Genomic DNA, 18,182 nt, shown 5'->3' with positions numbered 1-18,182 from the left:
TTTTAGAATGTTACAACTAAGGTGTGGATCGAATTCAAAATATTCAATGCATGAATCATAAGTATAACTTTTTTGTGATTTTTCATAAGAAAAAGGTCATCTAAATCGATCGAAACAATCGATCAAAATTTTGAATATTGAATGTTGGTACCTTGTACTGTAAATATTAAGACCATTACCTTGCGGTATTTGACATCCAATACTTGTGAAAATAAGTTAAATCATTTGGATTTGCATTTCTTTAAATTGGGTTCCGTGCAGAAATAACATCACACTATAGGAGGGGGTAAGCGTGAATAAACTTAGCTTGATTTTTTTATATAAACTTATGTACGCATCTTCCTTGTTTAAGGTGAAAATGAATCGAAAACATATCTCAAAATTTCAAGACCACCAATCTATATAACCAGATAGTGGTTTAAGCTGAAAACTTGATCGATTGCCAACGAGTGACCATTCGATCAAATTTTCAGCTTGAATGGACGTCTGGGGTGCTCTTGAAGATTTGTGGCTTTGATTCACTTTAAATTTAACCTTGATATCACCATGTAAAAACTAATCTTTATCTTTTCCGTTTCGTTCGTTAGTTGGCTGTAAACTAACAGCTCCATCATATCGTCGTCAGCTGATCGCGGACATCGCACGGGATTTTGAACAACTTTTATTTTAATGAATAAATGAAAACCGTATTTAGTATTATCCCATTTTATTCTACTAGAGTCTCCCGCTGGATAAAAACAACGAGAGAATAAGAGGTAGAATTAATGCGCTCATCGATAATTTGCGCCACCTGAGTAAATTCAGAACATTGAGAACTCTTGCCCCAAGAGTAGTGTTTGATCCTTTGACCTTGTCACTAGCTACTGTCGCCCACGTAGTGAAGTGTAAAAGTGTTGCGGATCGCCAGTAGTGTTTGATCTTTTGATCGCGTAGCTTACTCCTCGCTGGTGAGCTACAAACACGTGTTTGTTGTACAATACGATTATCGATTTATATCGCGAATTTGGTTAGGCGATATAGGATCGCATCACCTATCACAGGGGGATTTTTTTATTATCGTACAAATTGGGCCGAAGGGTCTCAGATTTTCATGAAACTTTTTCCACAGGCAGGGCTCATGGATATATGAATAAAAAAAAATTGAGAAAAATTCAGGGTCGCCTATTTTTCCGGAAAACTCAGGTGGAAATTTTTTGTTTTCCCTTGACACTACTTACTTTGAAAAATCATAACTCAAGAACGAAGCATCGTAGAAACAATTTTTTGAGTTAATTTTTCTCAGAAATCCAAAAAAAATATGAACTGGAAAAAGTTTTCCACAAAATTTTTCACCGTTGGGGAAATTCATAAAGAAAAGCTGGAAAATCTATGCCCGAACTTGCGGAAAATTTTTATTAAAATATTTTTGATTTTCCTTTATAAACTTCAATTCTAGTAACTTTTAGGATGTACTTTGTTTTTGTTCCTTATGGTCAATTTTGTGAAAAATGACCATATTAGCCTTTTCTTTGAAAACCCATATTTCAATCGAAGCATCAGAAAAACAAGGTTGCAAGCAATTGCAAATTTTCTAAAAGATCTGAAACGATATGGGATTGGTTTAAATGAAGTATAAGTCGGATTGGATTATATTTTTCATGAAACATTACACCGTTAAGCAAAGCTGAAAAAACTGTTTCTTTTCCATTCCAAGGGATTCTTTCTTTTCTATGGAACAAATAAGATTCTTTTTATATTTTTCTTTAATTTTATTTATTTAATTATTCAGTACATAACTTACATTTTATCTTAAAACTATTTATTTTTTCAACCGGGAAGATTGCCTTTGGTTGCTACCACCAGAAGATTTTCGTTTCTTTGTAGTATTAAGAACAAAGCATGCTGTATTTCCTTGGTTTTCATGTGCATCTGAGAATTCACTCGCAAAAATGCTTCGTTCGTCTTTTGGAATAAATTGATGATATTTTTTTGTTCCAGGAATTGGAACAGAGTTAGAAAATCTCTCCTGAAGTAATTTTTCAGCCTCTGAATAGTCATTTTCAGTTGCATAGATGAATTCCCAATCTTTTTTAAATTGGTCTTTCACCTTTTGCGACACAGCCCAGTCAAAAAATTGTTTGGCGTTATTAATTTCCGCTGACTTTCTAATACTAGCATCTCTAGCCATTCGCTTAATATTGCCACCGATACCATCACATGGACCTTTTCCATGTGAGGTTGGGAAAAAGTGCCATTCTGCTCTAATTTTAAAATCATTTTCATGGTTGCATACATTTTTGATATTTGATTTATTTTTGTACTGCTCTCCGCAACCATCAGAAAGATAAATGATTTTTTCAAGCTCAGGAAATTTATTTTTCAATCTTGAAATTAGTTTTGTTTGAAAAGCATAAACTGATGTCGTGTCATGCTTTTTTATGTCAGCAATTACAACAAAATTTAAGACTTTGATCAAAGATTTGTCTTTGTAATAAATTACAAATGGATGTATTGTTACTTGAGGTCGTACAAAGTAATGACTTTGAATGGAATCTTGTAACACGCACGAATAATTTTCCGCGAAATCCATCTGTCACATTATTTCTTTGTTTTCAACTAGTGATTCCTTTTTAGCTCTTATACATTTATTTTGTTTATCTACTTTGAATTAATGCACAAGAAACTTCTCTGTGAGATTTTTCAAGTTTTCTATAAAATCATTTACATTTTCCTCTTTGTTGATAATTTCACAACGAGGAGAAATAATACAAAAACAATACTTAACTTCTTCAACGTTGTTTTCATCTAAGCGATTGGCAACAAAATCTAATTTCTTTAATTTACAATCCTCACAGGACCTCAAGTAACAAGAATCTGTACTATCTGGACATATCATTTGACTAGTCAAAAAGGTGTTAAGTTTTTTTTCTGTATTATGAACTTCAAAGCAATTAGTTTTTTTCAATGCATCAACCATGAATTTCATATTCTCATGTATCATGCAAACACAAACATTCATGGCCGATGAATCCTTTGTATAAACACATTGTTTTGGTTTAAGTTTCCAGAACGATGTGAATGAGACAGATTTCTGTTCACTCTTACAGGTTTCCAAAAATTGTTTATATAAAGTATCCAAAGGGTCAAGCAAAAGGCGTTTTTGAACATTTTAACGCACTCCATTGGGTAACTTAATAGATATGGTATCTTTCAAGCCAGGAAATGGCCGACTGATATCATCCCTTAGGTAAAAATTTGAAACTATGTCTTGGACATCTGATCCATGCGAGGGACGTCCTACTTTTGAAAGTGGTTGAATCCCTAAATTGTATTTTTTTGATTCAGTTATAACGTGTTGAGACACGTCAAAATGAGCTTTAACTTTGGCATATGACCAATTCCTAGGAAGTAATTTTAGAAGTTCAATTTGCTTGTCAGGTTCGGCTTTTGTAACAGCTGAGTTCAAATTTAATAAAACGGAACTAAAATCCTCTGTAACATCGACAATATTAGGCGGAAACCAAGTCTTTATTTTACTCAAAATTTGATTGAACATTTCGTCCATAAAAGCATTGCGATAGTTACTACTAGAAGCATCAAAACGTGAAGATTTTACTTGAAAAGAAATTTCCAAGAATTTAGCAAGCTCTTGTATTTTTTGTACATTATTTATATAACCAACTGACTCACCCGAGGAAGGAGTTTCCGTTGGCGACGCCAACGAAGATAGTGGTGAAACTTGTTCCTCAAACGTCATTGCTTCTGGAAGATCCGTTACGAGAGCCTTCTGGTCACCGGTAATGGAGCACTTCACGCAAATTTTCATCTTTTCCGTAATCCACCGAACTCCATTCGAATGAAGCTTACTGATGAGGCCTTGGCTGATCGATCGTAGATTTGTCCTTACAGATTAGTGGCCGTCCAGTCCGAAGGGGTTACAGCATAAAGAATTGTATTCGTAATATTGAACTTTGTCCATTTCAACAGCTTCGGAAAAACTTTTTTCACTTTCCAAAAATAATAAAGAGGAATATACAGCTGATAGACAACACTTGCACTTTCTCACTGCTCTTTGTTAGTTTTTGGTAAACTTATGATTCTCAAGCCATTTCAACGCTTTAAACTTGAATTGGTAAATACCTATTTGTCATATTGTCTACCCATTTATTTAACTGTCAATTTTGTAGTTACCTAACAGGAAAAAAATTCCTACATTCTGATTGAAGAAAACTTTGTTTCTATGTAGTTTCGTTCTTAAGAAATTTTGTTTATGAACTTATAAATTTGTAAATATATGGTTCAAAATTTGTATATATATGGTTCATCCTAGCAATATTTGATCATGTTTTAGGAACGAAAAATGAGCGTATTAAAAATATTCTAGGATTGGATCTTATTGATCGCTCTTTTCAAATATACTTTGTTTGAAAGCTGGAATAGCTAATCGGGTTTTCATTATTTGTTTTCATAAACAGTGAAAAATGTCCTGGGAAACTGATTCCATTTCAAAAATTTCATATTTTTGAGATAATTTGAATCCGGTTCGACAAGTCATGATGAGTCTTGAGTCATGATTTTGAAACGAAAAGGCATGTATGGCAAATCTTTGCATTTTTTACAAAATTGACCATAGATCAGGAGCTAAAGAAAAGTACATCCTAAAAGTTACCAGAATTGAAGTTTATAAAGTTTATTTCTTAAAAATATTTTATTAAAAAATGTCCACGAGTTCGGGCAAATGATATGTTATATGTTGTTAACAAAATGTCAATCGAAATTTTATCAGTTTCACTAAATAAGGATGCTAGTGTTGCCTACCACTGAACACCTTGATATAAGCAAAAGAAAAATAATAGTGTAATAAATAACAAAGATGATTTTCTTATAAATGGATTCCTAAAGGCAAAACATCGTTCATATGAACTGATTCGATCTTTTTTGTAAATTTTGGTTCCAGTTTACTTTTAACAAGATTGCGATAGATATGGTGCTAACTGCTAACACATCTTCTGACCTTAGGCTTATGCATATTTTCTGACCAAATTAAAACGAAAGTTCCGCCATGAAGGCCACATTTTGTGAAGTGAATTTGAACAAAGGAACTCATTTGCTCGAGTCATGCTGGGTGTTAACTTGGCTTCCATAATTATCTCTCCGGCATCATTAACAGTCGTCGTCCACTGTTTTAACACCGTTGCTTTCAACTGCCCCTTTCCCTTCCCATCAGCCGCTGACCAGTTGCAACAGAAGCTCTGAAACTGAAACTGAACTCTCCTCAGAGCTATTGTCAACCCGTACGCAAAAGTGCGAGGTTAACCACACACCGCTCCGCCATCTACCTTTTCTGTCCAGCCACCACCTCCCCAAATCTTGAAGTCAGTGGGTCAACAAAAGGAACGCAAAATGCAGACAAGCTCCAAGCCAACAGACAGAGAATCAGTGTCAACTTCAGTGCGGTCAGGAACAGAACTTTGGTGTCGTTGATTTGAATTCTTAGAAAACTTTTAGATGAGATTTGTGTTGTATAAGAGCTTCATAGGCTATTACGGGTGCACTTAGTTCGAGCGCGACAAACGTCCAGGGCAGAAGTGCTATAATGCGAGTTTGAAATCTCTTTCCATCCATTCTGCGTTTCTTGTTACCCCGGTGTTGCTTGTGTTGTGAGTTTTGATGTTTTGTTTGATGCTGAAACATATTTCAACGAAGAGAATATAGAACAAACTTTGCGGGATCGCATTTGGAGGAGTTTTTCGTGCAAAAAGTGAGTAAAATGAATGGCAAAGAAGGTGGCAGAAGTTTGAATGAAGTTCTGGTGCAAGTCTTCAGTTGTGAGTGAAAGTATCATCTCTATGGAATCGGTTTGTTTCGTTTTCGTCCAATTGGGAAGATTTTTTACTGTCTTGAGCTGTTCTAAGGAAAAAACGGAATAAGTTTGGAAAATGAATTGTAGCAGCATTTAGTGAGAAAAGTCAAAAAGTATTCCGATGACTGAGGACTGTCATAGAAGAAAGAACGTTTGAAAGGATTAAATAAGCTTGAAATTCAAATACCCATCAGGAAAACGCCGTTTACATAATGTTTTACATTCTAACCTTTTTTCAGTACCATTATTGGGGGTCTTTTTCAGTGGTAGTAAAATCGAAATCATGAAGCAAAGAAATCACCACAGAAGATAAACTAAACTCAAAAAGTTATGTATTCACTTTGCACTTGATTTCTAATCACTACATTTTTGATCCAGTTTCTTAATTACAAGCAATTTACGTTTTTCATTATTTTCCATACGTTTTGACAGTTCTCCGACTACCATTCTTCCATGCGCTTGTGTTGAAAGTTTGAGAAATTTGAGAATCCAGCGTAGCGCGGGTGGAATACAAACAACAGTGTCGTCGCTCGGCGGCCAGTGAAAGAAACTGAATGTTCGAAAGGTTGTTGTCTGCTGGCGCCAACTGCTAGCGTTTAAGGCGATCGTCTAATGGGTTTGAGCGATTTGAAATTTGTATGGGAGCGAAGGCGTTATGCTGACTTTAGACCATTGGGCTGCTTAAACCTGGCCGAATTGGGTCATATAAAACCTTTCACGCTACGAGGGATCATGTTTCCTTCAAATCGTGGAAAAAAGTTTTCCCGAATTTTCCCTCGTTTTTCCAGCTTACTTCGGCGAAATAAGCAAAGTCGGGAAAATGTTTCCACCAATTAGGTATTTGCGTGATTTTCAGGAAATTTAAAGCGGTGACATATACTTTTTTCAACTCAGAATGGTGTAAATGATCTCAAACATTGTCACTGAGGTATTTTCCGGAAAATTAATTCTCGATTTTCCCGGAAAATTTGATACTTCCGTACCGTGGAAATGCGCCTAAATATTGAACGACTGGGCTGGGTAAAAAATTTGCAAAATATTTTCAATTACTAAATAAAGGGTAACAAACTGGATTCAGGTGATAAATTGAAAATATGAACGTTTTTCCCAAGGGTTTTCCCCAATTTTCCACAAACTGGTTCAAAAAATTGAACGCGTAACGCCTGCGTACATGGATCAGTGTATTGAAATGAATGATTTTTTCACCCTCCTATTTGAAGCTAATAAACGAAAAATATACTCATATTTTTGTATATCCCGCATCCTTATATTCCCCTGCAAGTCATAGGCATAGTCGGGGGCCCTAATTTGAGCATTTTTACACCGAAATTTTGAAAATTTTGGCGTGACCCCACTTAGCAGCGACATGTTTTTCCAACCAGCTGCCGTGCGGATAGAGAAACGTCAATTGAGAAGTAACGCTGCCACACACGCCTGAAATGGGCAGGGCTGGATCATGTAGAATGCAGGATGCTATCGTCAGATTGTCACTAAACCAGAAAGCGCACAACATTATCGCGACGCGGCTCGACTCGTCGCAATATAGAATCATGTTTGAAACATTACGCATCTATCAGATAATCTTTGAATGTAGCGCGCTGTTGTTAGTCGCGGTGCAAGGGACTGATAACATTATATTTTCATATGAAATGCCTGTATTGTTTATGTAACATTGAATAGTCCAATTTACGAGTCGTTTTGGATCTGATGATCGCTCATTTTATGAATGAAAATTTGACTAGAAACAGTCGCGTATCGCGTGAAAGTAACAACATTATCAGCAATGTTGAAGTTTTGTCAAATGGATTATCAATCATTGATTGAAATGCATGATATAAGCTTTGTTCAATACAATAATATTTTGTTTGCTTGCATGATGCTGAGTAAACAAACAAATCACTGTTATTCCAAAAGCAATATGCAGCTATGTGTCGACAACTATCAGAGAACCACGTTTATTTATCGTTTTGTTCATATATAGTCTGCGAAAGCAGCTACAAATTATTCCAAATATAACGAATCTGATAAAAGTATCAGATTTTTTTTGACAAAATATGATATAAAAATTTGTATTCCAAAATCTTAAATATTCTAGAAGAAAGTTTATTTAGGTTACTTTCCTTTCTAGGTAATGATCTGAGTTGCTTAGGAGGTCGTTGGCTATGAAAATAGATACATATTATTCCGATATTCAATCTTACTAAGACTCTAAGATTCCAATATTAGAAAATTGAATGATATTGTAGAGTTATTTGCAAAGTTTATATATTAAAACCTTAAATATTTTGCAGCAAAAATTCTTCTCAGGGCTTATGGGATTTCATCAATTTGGGGGTGTTGTTGAATATCTCGTATACGTAAAGAAATAGCACAGTACTGTCTTCGGTGAAGTTTCAGCACTCAGTACGATTTACGTTTACGGGATGAGGATCATCCGTTTAATAGAGAACTTGAAGAAAAATGCAAACTTTGTAACATATTATAAATATCTCTAGATCCTGATGTTTTGGAAGGTTGGTGTCCTCGGAAGAGCTGATCAGTTATTCTGGCTAACACGTGGTGAATTTGATACGCTATTACGTCACCAGGTACCGCTAGTGACCATTGAATTTTTGTTTTGCGAACAGCTTAGTAGTCAGACCACTTAGATAAATGGCGTCTTTGACAAAGTTGTTGAGTAGCACAAGAGCTAACATTATTTGAGTCAAGAGATTCGAGATTTTTCTACCAGGCGGCGCTAGTGAGCATGCAATTTTTCTTTTGCGGATACCTCAGCAGCCTGACCACTTAGAAAGATGGCGTCTTCGGCAAAGTTGTTCAGTAGTACAAGGGCTTACATTATTTGAGCCAAAAATTACAAGAATTTGCCACCATGCGGCGCTAGTGATCATGAATTTTTTTTTGTGGATAGCTAAGCAGCTTGACCACTTCGAAAGATGGCGTCTTTGGCAAAGTTGTTGAGTAGTTCAAGGGCTAACATTATTGAGGCCAAGAGATTCGAAAATTTGCCAACAAGTGGCGCTTCTTCTTCTTCTTCTTTTTGGCATTACGTCCTCACCGGGACAGAGCCTGCTTCTCAGCTTGGTGTTCTTATGAGCACTTCCACAGATATTAACTGAGAGCTTTCTTTGCCAAAGTTGCCATTTTCGCATTCGTATATCATGTGGCAGGTACGATTATACTTTATGCCCAGGGAATTCAAGGAAATTTCCATTACGAAAAGATCCTGGACCGACCGAGAATTGAACCCAGACACCTTCAGCATGGCTTCGCTTTGCAGCCGCGGACTTTAACCACTCCACTAAGGCTAAGGAAGACCCCCTAACAAGTGGCGCTAGTGACCTTGAAATTTTCATTTTGCGAATAACTCAGTAGCCTGACCCCTTAGAAAGATGGCGTCTTCGGCAAAGTTGTTCAGTAGTACAAGGCCTATCATTATTTGAGCCAAAAATTACAAGAATCTGCCAACATGCGGCGCTAGTGACCATGAAATTTTTATTTTGCGGATAGCTCAGCAGCCTGACCACTTCGAAAGATGGCGTCGTCGACAAAGTTGTTGAGTAGTACAAGGGCTAACATTATTGAGGCCAAGGGATTCGAAAATTTGCCTACAAGTGGCGCTAGTGACCATGACATTTTTGTTTTGCGGATAACTTAGTAGCCTGACCACTTAGAGAGATGGCGTATTCGACAAAGTTGTTCAGTAGCACAAGGGCTAACATTATTTGAGCCAAGAGATTCGAGATTTTTCTTCCAGGCGGCGCTAGTGACCATGAAATTTGTGTTTTGCGGATAGCTCAGCAGCCTGACCACTTAGGAAGATGGCGTCTTCGACAAAGTCGTTGAGTAGAACAAGGGCTACCATTATTTGAGCCAAGAGATTCCCGGGATTTTTTTTCAGAGAATTCATCCATGCATTTATCTGAAAATTGCTCGTGGAGTATCTTAGGCAATTTCTTTCAGGAATTCAAGGATTCCCCCGGGGATATCAAGAACTTCTTTTTTTTTTCTAAGAATTCCTTCGGGAATTTCAATGATTTTTTCGGAGATATCCCCCAAGAACATCTCCGGTGATTTTCTCTAGAAATTATTCCGGGGCTTTCTTCCAAGAATTCCTCCGAAAATTGCTCCGTAGATTACCTCCAAAAACTCTTCATCTAGGAATTTCTCTGGAAATTGCAGCTGTAATATCTCCGGGAGTTTCCTCCAGGAATTCCTCCGGGATCTTCAAGGATTCCCCCGGGGATATCAAGAACTTCTTCTTTCTAAGAATTTCTTCGGGGTTATTATTGATTCTTCCGTTGATATCCCCCTGAGTAAACAAAAAAAAATTCTGTTATTCCAAAAGCGATATGCAGCTATGTGTGGACAAATATCAGAGAACCACGTTTATCTATCGTTTTGTTCATATATGGTCTGCGAAAACAGCTACAAATTATTGCAAATATCTTTTATCAGATTTTTTTTTGACAAAAAATATTGTAAAAATTTTCATTCTAAAATCATAAATATTCTAGAAGAAAGTTTCTTTAGGAAAGTAACTTTCTAAGTAATGATCTGAGTTGCTTAGGAGGTCGTTGGCTAAGAAAATAGATACATATTATTCCGATATTCAATTGTAGGAATCTTAGCCTGTTCCAATTATTTATTGAAATTAAAAATTGAATAATATTGTAGAATTATTTCCAAAGTTAATATTTTAAAACCCTCAATATTTTGCAGCAAAGATTTTTCCCAGGGCTAAGGGCAACTTCACAGGTGGTCCATTTTTCGGTCCAAATTTATACCAAAAATTGACCTGTCAGAAATAAATAAACCAGTAGAGATAGACCAAACCGCACGCGCATGCACTGGTTGTTGTACTTTTTCGATCAATTTCGAATATGATCAACAAAAACAAACAAATGGTTAACTGAAAAGCAGAATTTATTAAACCTGAAGAATTCCTAAGGAACTCTGATGGAGTACATGGATGAACTGCAATGGAATTCCCGGATAAATCACAACAGAATTCGCGGCAGAGCTTTGAAAAAATTCCGGCCGAGCTCCGAAAGAATTCCCGGAAGAGCTCCGATGGTATTCTTCGGGGATTTTATCAAGAAATTCTTCCGGATATTTACTCTAGACGCATCTCCAAAGATTTTATCAATTAATACTTCCAAAGATTCAATTAACAAATTCATTTGTGGATTTTCTCCAGAAATTCTATAGGGGATTTCTCAGAGAATTCAAAAAGGAATTTCTCCGAGAAGCTTTTTGAATAGTGCACCTGGAATTTCTCCAGAGATTTCCTCCAGGAAGTCCTCTGAGGATTTCAAAAATTCCTCCAGGGATATCGCCCAACATTTATTCCGAGGATTTTCTCCAGGAATTTCTTTCAGGCATTCATCCGGGGATTTACTTCAGAAATACCCCAGGGGATTTGCTGCAGGAATTTCTCCGGGGATTACCCAGAAAATCCCTTCGGGTATGTATTTCCTTTAGAAATTTCTTCGTGGTCCAGAAATTCCTCCGGCGATTTTTCCCAGAGCTCCTCCGAGGATTTTGGAAAGAAATTTATTAAGAAGTTCCTTCGGGGATTTTCTCCAGAAATACTTTCGAAGACTTTTTCAGAGAATTTATCAAAATATTTCTTTCAGGAATATCTCTGGGGATTTGCACCAGGAATTTTTCCAAAGATTTCCTGAACGAATTCCTCAGAGGATTTCCGATAATAATTCCTCTGGGGATTTGGTCCAGGAGTTTCTCTGGGGATTTCATCCAGAAATTCATTGAAAAATTCACCTGAGGATTTTCTCCAGAAATTCTTTCGGGGATTTTTTCAGGGAATTTTTCCGGAGACATCCTTCAGGAATATATCTAGGGATTTGAACCAGGAATTCCTCCGGGGATTTTTGCATTAATTTCTCCTAGAATTTCTGCAGGAATTCATCCGGGAGTTTAAAGGATTCCTCCGGCGATATCCTTAAAAACTCCTCCGGGAATTTTCTCCAGAAATTTCTCAGGGGATTTTCAATAGCTATTTCTCCGGAGATTTTGTCCAGCAATTCTCCCGATGATTTCCTCCAGGAATTGTTTCGGGAATTTTCTCAAGAAGCAACACTGAGAATTTTCTCCCGCAACTCCTCCTGGGATTTCCTCCAGGAATTCTTCTGGGGATTTCGTCCAGAAATTTCACCAGGAATTTCGTCCAGAAACTCCTCTGGCGATCTGCTCCAGGCATTCCTCCGTAGATTTTCTCCAGAAATTTCTCCGGAGGTTTTCTCTTCAAGATTTCTCTTGGGATTTCCCTCATGAACTCCTCCGGGATGTTTTTCAGGAATTTTCAAGGGGATTTCCAACAGCAATTCCTCCGAGGATTTCCATTAGAAATACTCCTGGGGTTTTCGTCCACCAATTTCTCCGGGAATATCATCCAGGAATTCCTCCGAGTATATCCTGCAGAAACTCCACTGGCGATTTGCTCCAAAAAATCCTCCGATTATTTTTCAAAGAATTCTTCCGGGGATTTTCCCCAAGAACTCTTCCGGGGATTTTCTTTAGAAATCCCTCAAGTTCTCCAATAGCAGTTTCTCCGGAGATTTGCTCCAGAATTTCTCCTCCAATTTTTCCTCAAGGAATTCCTCCGTTAATGTTGTCTAGAAATTCCTCCGGATATTTGTTCATAGAATTCCTTTGGGGATTTCCCCCAAGAATTCTACCGGGGATTAACACCTGAAATTTCTCCGAGAATTTCAAGTAGCAATTCCTCCTGGGATTTCCTCCGGGTATTACAAGGATTCCTCCCCAAGACACCCACGGGAATTTTCTCCAGGAAATTCCCAGGGGATTTCTAATAGTAATTCATCCGGGGATTTCGTACAGAAATTCTTCCGGACTTTGCACTAGGAATTGTTCCGGGAATTTCCTTCAGAAGCACCTCCGGAGATTGGTCCAGGAATTCCTCGGTGGGTTTCCTACATAAACCTCTCTGGCGCTTTGCTCCACGAATTTCTCCGGGGATTTACTACACGAATTCCTCAGGGGATTTCATTCATACATTCTTCCGGGAATTTCGTCCAGGATTTTCTCTGGGGATTCATTCATTGGATTTCTCTATGACTTAATCCGGGGATTTCTCCCCAGGGTTCCTCTTGAGGTTTTCACAAGGATTTCCGCTGGGGCCAAGGGTTTTCTTCAACGATTTGCTCCCGATATTCCTCCGGAGATATTCTCCAAGAATTTATCCGAGAATTCTTTTGGAGATCTACCAGGAATTACTTCGAATTTCTTCCTTAATTTCTCCAGGAATTTCTCTAGATTTCGTCAAGCAATTACCCCGGAGTTCCAATTAATTATTCCATAATTCCTCCTTGATTTATTTTTGGAGATTAACTGGAATTTTGTCCAGAATTCCTCTGTAGGCCCTCCAGCAATTCTTACGTAGTTTCTGCAGCAATTTATCCGAAGTTCCTCCTGAAGCTTTGAAGGAACTTCGGAGGATATGCTGGATAGAATCCAAAAGAATTGCTACAAGAATTACTGGAGAAGTTTCGAAGGAATTCCAGGAGAAACTCTAAAAGAATTCCTGAAGGAACTCTGGACAAAATCCTAGAAAATATCCAAAGGAAATCCTGGAGGAAAAACAAAGCAATTCCTGGAGGAACTCAGGAGACGTTGCTTGAAAAACCGGATGTGTTTCTGGAGGAACTTCGGGGTAATTTCTTGACGAACGCCGGAGAAATTCCTGGAGAAACTAATAAGAACATTCGAAGCAAAGGGAGCAAATCCTCGTAAGAATTTCTAGAGGTAATCTACGGAGCAATTTTTTAAGGAATTTCTGGAGAAAATTCCTGGTGAAATTCCAGGTGCAATTTTCAGAAAAACTCCTGGATGAATTCGCTCCCCGAGAAAATTCCTGGACGAAATACCAAGAGGAATTTTTGAATGAAATCCCTGGAGAAAATCCCAGAAAGAATTTCTGGACAAAGTCCCAATAGGAATTCCTGGACGAAATCCCCGCAGGAATTCTTAGGGGAAATTGTTAAGGTAGCGATTCCCCGGAAGATTTTTTGGAGGTAATCTTTGGCAATTTTTGGAGAAATTCCTGGTGGAAAGCTCCGGAATAATTTCTGCAGAAAATCCCCAGGGGAAGCTCTTGGGAGATATCAACGAAAGAATCATTGATATCTCCGGGGGAATTCTTGGAAAAAGAAGTTCTTCTCCCGGAGCAATTCCAAGTGCTATTTCCGGAGAAATTTCTAGACGAATTTTCTAAAACAATCCTTCTGAGTTCTGAGTGGATTAAAATAAGTATAGATTAAGTTGTCATTTTATGATTTGTTATTATTTCTATTTGTAACACTATGAAATTTTGTAAACTATCTTAAGATAAATAAATGAACTACTACAGAGAAATCCTGGACGAAATCCGCGGAAGAATGTATGAATGGAATCCTCTGAGGAATTTGTGTAGAAAATCCCCGGAGAAATTCGTGGAGCAAAGCGCCAGAGAGGTTTATGTAGGAAACCCACGGAGGAATTCCTGGACCAATCTCCGGAGGTACTTCTGAAGGAAATTCCCGGAACAATTCCTAGTGGAAAGTCCGGAAGAATTTCTGTAGGAATTACTATTAGAAATCCCCTGGGGAATTCCTGGAGAAAATTCCCGTGGGGGTCTTGGAGGAAATCCCAGGAGGAATTGCTACTTGAAATTCGCGGAGAAATTTCAGGAGTTAATCCCCGGTAGAATTCTTGGGGGAAATCTTCAAAAGAATTCTATGAACAAATATCCGGAGGAATTTCTAGGCAACATTATCGGAGGAATTCCTTGAGGAAATCCCCGGATGCCAGAAATTCAAATCTCTGGAGGAATTGCTATTGGAGAACTTGAGGGATTTCTGAAGAAAATCGCCGGAAGAGTTCTTGGGCAAAATCCCTGGAAGAATTCTTTGAAAAATAATCGGAGGATTTTTTGGAGCAAATCGCCAGAGGAGTTTCTGCAGGATATACTCGGAGAAATTCCTGGATGATATTCCCGGAGAAATTGGTGGACGAATACCCCAGTAGTATTTCTAATGGAAATCCTCAGAGGAATTGCTGTTGGAAATCCCCTTGAAAATTCCTGAAAAACATCCCGGAGGAGTTCATGAGGGAAATACCGGGAGAAAAAAACCTCCGGAGAAATTTCTGGAGAAAATCTACGGAGGAATACCTGGAGTAGATCGCCAGAGAAGTTTCTGGACGAAATTCTTGGTGAAATTTCTGGACGAAATCCCCAGAAGAATTCCTAGACAAAATCCGTGGGAGAATTTCTGGACAAAATCTCCAGAGTAATAGCTATTGAAAATCCCCTGAGAAATTTCTGGAGAGTTTTTAAGGATATCGCCGGAGGAATCCTTAAAACCTCCGGATGAATTCCTGCAGAAATTCTAGGAGAAATTCCTGCAAAAATCCCCGGAGGAATTCCTGGTTAAAATCCCTAGATATATTTCTGAAGGATGTCTCCGGAAAAAATCCCTGAAAAAATTCCCGAAAGAATTTCTGGAGAAAATCTTAAGGGGAATTTCTGGATGAAATCCCCAGAGAAACTCCTGGACCAAATCCCCAGAGGAATTGTTATCGAAAATCCTCTGAGGAATTCGTGTAGGAAATCTCTGGAAAAATTCCTGGTGCAAATCCCCAGAGATATTCCTGAAAAAAATATTTTGATAAATTCTCTGAAAAAGTCTTCGAAAGTATTTCTGGAGAAAATCTTCGAAGGAACTACTCAATAAATTTCTTTACGAAATACCCGGAGGAGCTCTGGGAAAAATCTCCGGAGGAATATCTGGACGAAATCCACGAAGAAATTTCTAAAGGAAATACATACCCGAAGGGATTTTCTGGGTAATCCCCGGAGAAATTCCTGCAGCAAATCCCCTGGGGTATTTCTGCAGTAAATCCCCAGATGCATGCCTGAAAGAAATTCCTGGAGAAAATCCTCGGAATAAATGTTGGGCGATATCCCTGAATGAATTTTTGAAATCCCCAGAGGACTTCTTGGAGGAAATCTCTGGAGAAATTCCTGGTGCATTCTTCAAAAAGCTTCTCAGAGAAATTCCTTTTTGAATTCTCTGAGAAATCCCCTATAGAATTTCTGGAGAAAATCCACAAATGAATTTGTTAATTGAATCCTTTGAAGTATTAATTGATGAAATCTTTGGAGATGCATCTAGAGTAAATATCCGGAAGAATTTCTTGATAAAATCCCCGAAGGAATTGCTGTTGAAAATTCCCTTTAAAATTCCTGAAGAAAAGCTTCACCGAGAATACCATCGGAGCTCTTCCGGGAATTCTTTCGGAGCTTTGCCGGATTTTTTTTTTCCAGCTCCGCCGCGAATTCTGTCGAGATTCATCCGGCAATTCCTTTGCAGTTCATCCGTGTACACCATCAGAGTTCCCTAGAAATTCTTCAGGTTTAATAAATTCTGCTTTTCAGTTAACCATTTGTTTGTTTTTGTTGATCATATTCGAAATGGACAACCAGTGCATGCGCGTGCGGTTTGGTCTATTCCTACCAAGGGTGGAACTGGCGGCTCATTACTGCTACCCCAACGTGTCGCTTGTTCTTAAAAGTAAACATCCATAAAAAATTACGACCAACCAACCAATGGTTAAGGCGTAATCAATTTTCTCAAAAACATCCATTATGGTAATTTATCAGAATTTGCTGATTAAATTGCCAACAGCGCACTGCAGTAGCACGTAGCAAATAACTGCATGCAAACAGGAAATTCCCGGAAATATTCCAGCTGCAATTTCCAGAGATATTTCTAGATGAATTCTCTGAAAAAATCCTCGGGAGAATTCATGGACGAAATCCCCCGAGGAATTTGTTTAATGAAATCCCCGAAAGAATTTCTGGACAAAATCTCCAAAGGATTTCCTTGAGGAAATCCCCGCTGGAATTCTTGGGATAAATTCTCAAAGGAAGCAAAATCCCGGAAGAATTTTTGGAGGTAATCTACGGAGCAATTTTCGGAGGAATTCTTGGAAGAAAGCCCCGGAATAATTTCTAGAGAAAATCACCGGAGATGTTCTTGGGGGATATCTCCGAAAAAATCATTGAAATTCCCGAAGGAATTCTTAAAAAAAGAAGTTCTTGATATTCCTGGGGGATTCCTTGAATTCCTGGAGGAAATTGCCTTAGAAACTCCACGAGCAATTTCCAGATAATTTCATGGATGAATTCTCTGAAAAAAAAATCCCGGGAATCTCTTGGCTCAAATAATGTTAGCCCTTGTGCTACTCAACGACTTTGTCGAAGACGCCACCTTCCTAAGTGGTCAGGCTGCTGAGCTATCCGCAAAACAAAAATTTAATGCTCACTAGCGCCGCCTGATAGAAAAATCTCGAATCTCTTGGCTCAAATAATGTTAGCCCTTGTGCTACTGAACAACTTTGTCGAATACGCCATTTATCTAAGGCTGTGAACCGTTTCACCAGTTCGTTTAACTATTAGTTAAAATTTGACATTTCAATAGTTATTTTTCCCTCAAATGGTTAAATTAAACATCGCAGTCGACCCATTTGAGCTTTGACAGTCGAGTAGTTATTTCAGAACAATTTTGACAGATGGTTAGTTATTCTCAAATTCACGGGAGCAAAAAATAACTTTCAAACTGTCTAGTTTAACCATGCTCCAGAGCAGGCTTATTTCTAACCGGACAGCCTAAGTGGTCAGGCTACTGAGTTATCCGCAAAACAAAAATGTCATGGTCACTAGCGCCACTTGTTGGCAAATTTTTGAATCTCTTGGCCTCAATAATGTTAGCCCTTGTGCTACTGAACAACTTTGCCGAAGACGCCATCTTTCGAAGTGGTCAGGCTACTGAGCTATCCGCAAAATAAAAATTGCATGCTCGCTAGCGCCGCCTAGTAGAAAAATCTCGAATCTCTGGGCTCAAATAATGTTAGCCCTTGTACTACTCAACAACTTTGTCGAAGACGCCATCTTTCGAAGTGGTCAGGCTGCTGAGCTATCCGCAAAATAAAAATTTCATGGTCACTAGCGTCGCATGAAAGCAAATTCTTGTAATTTTTGGCTCAAATAATGTTAGCCCTTGTGCTACTGAACAATTTTGTCGAATACGCCATTTATCTAAGTGGTCAAGCTACTGAGTTATCCGCAAAACAAAAATGTCATGGTCACTAGCGCCACTTGTTGGCAAATTTTCGAATCTCTTGGCCTCAATAATGTTAGCCCTTGTGCTACTGAACAACTTTGCCGAAGACGCCATCTTTCGAAGTGGTCAGGCTACTGAGCTATCCGCAAAATAAAAATTTCATGCTCACTAGTGCCACCTGGTAGAAAAATCTA

The 18,182-nt window shown here is 38.1% G+C and overlaps 2 protein-coding genes across 4 annotated transcripts in view; one reads left to right on the top strand and one right to left on the bottom strand.

Annotated features, from left to right (window-relative positions):
• Positions 1-18,182, bottom strand: part of LOC5572135 — a 457,258-nt gene that overhangs the window by 238,911 nt on the left and 200,165 nt on the right. The window lies entirely within an intron of this gene.
• LOC110677827 (glycine-rich cell wall structural protein 1.8-like) overlaps positions 5,395-18,182 on the top strand; it is a 123,488-nt gene continuing 110,700 nt past the window's right edge. The window contains exon 1 of the mRNA XM_021849405.1: positions 5,395-5,740. The gene's annotated coding sequence lies outside the window, so the exon portion shown is untranslated. The remainder of the gene's footprint in view (positions 5,741-18,182) is intronic.

The sequence above is a fragment of the Aedes aegypti genome, chromosome 3, assembly GCF_002204515.2.
Source record: "Aedes aegypti strain LVP_AGWG chromosome 3, AaegL5.0 Primary Assembly, whole genome shotgun sequence".
NCBI classification, from domain to species: Eukaryota; Metazoa; Arthropoda; class Insecta; order Diptera; family Culicidae; genus Aedes; species Aedes aegypti.
This window is presented reverse-complemented; position numbering and strand designations above follow the sequence as displayed.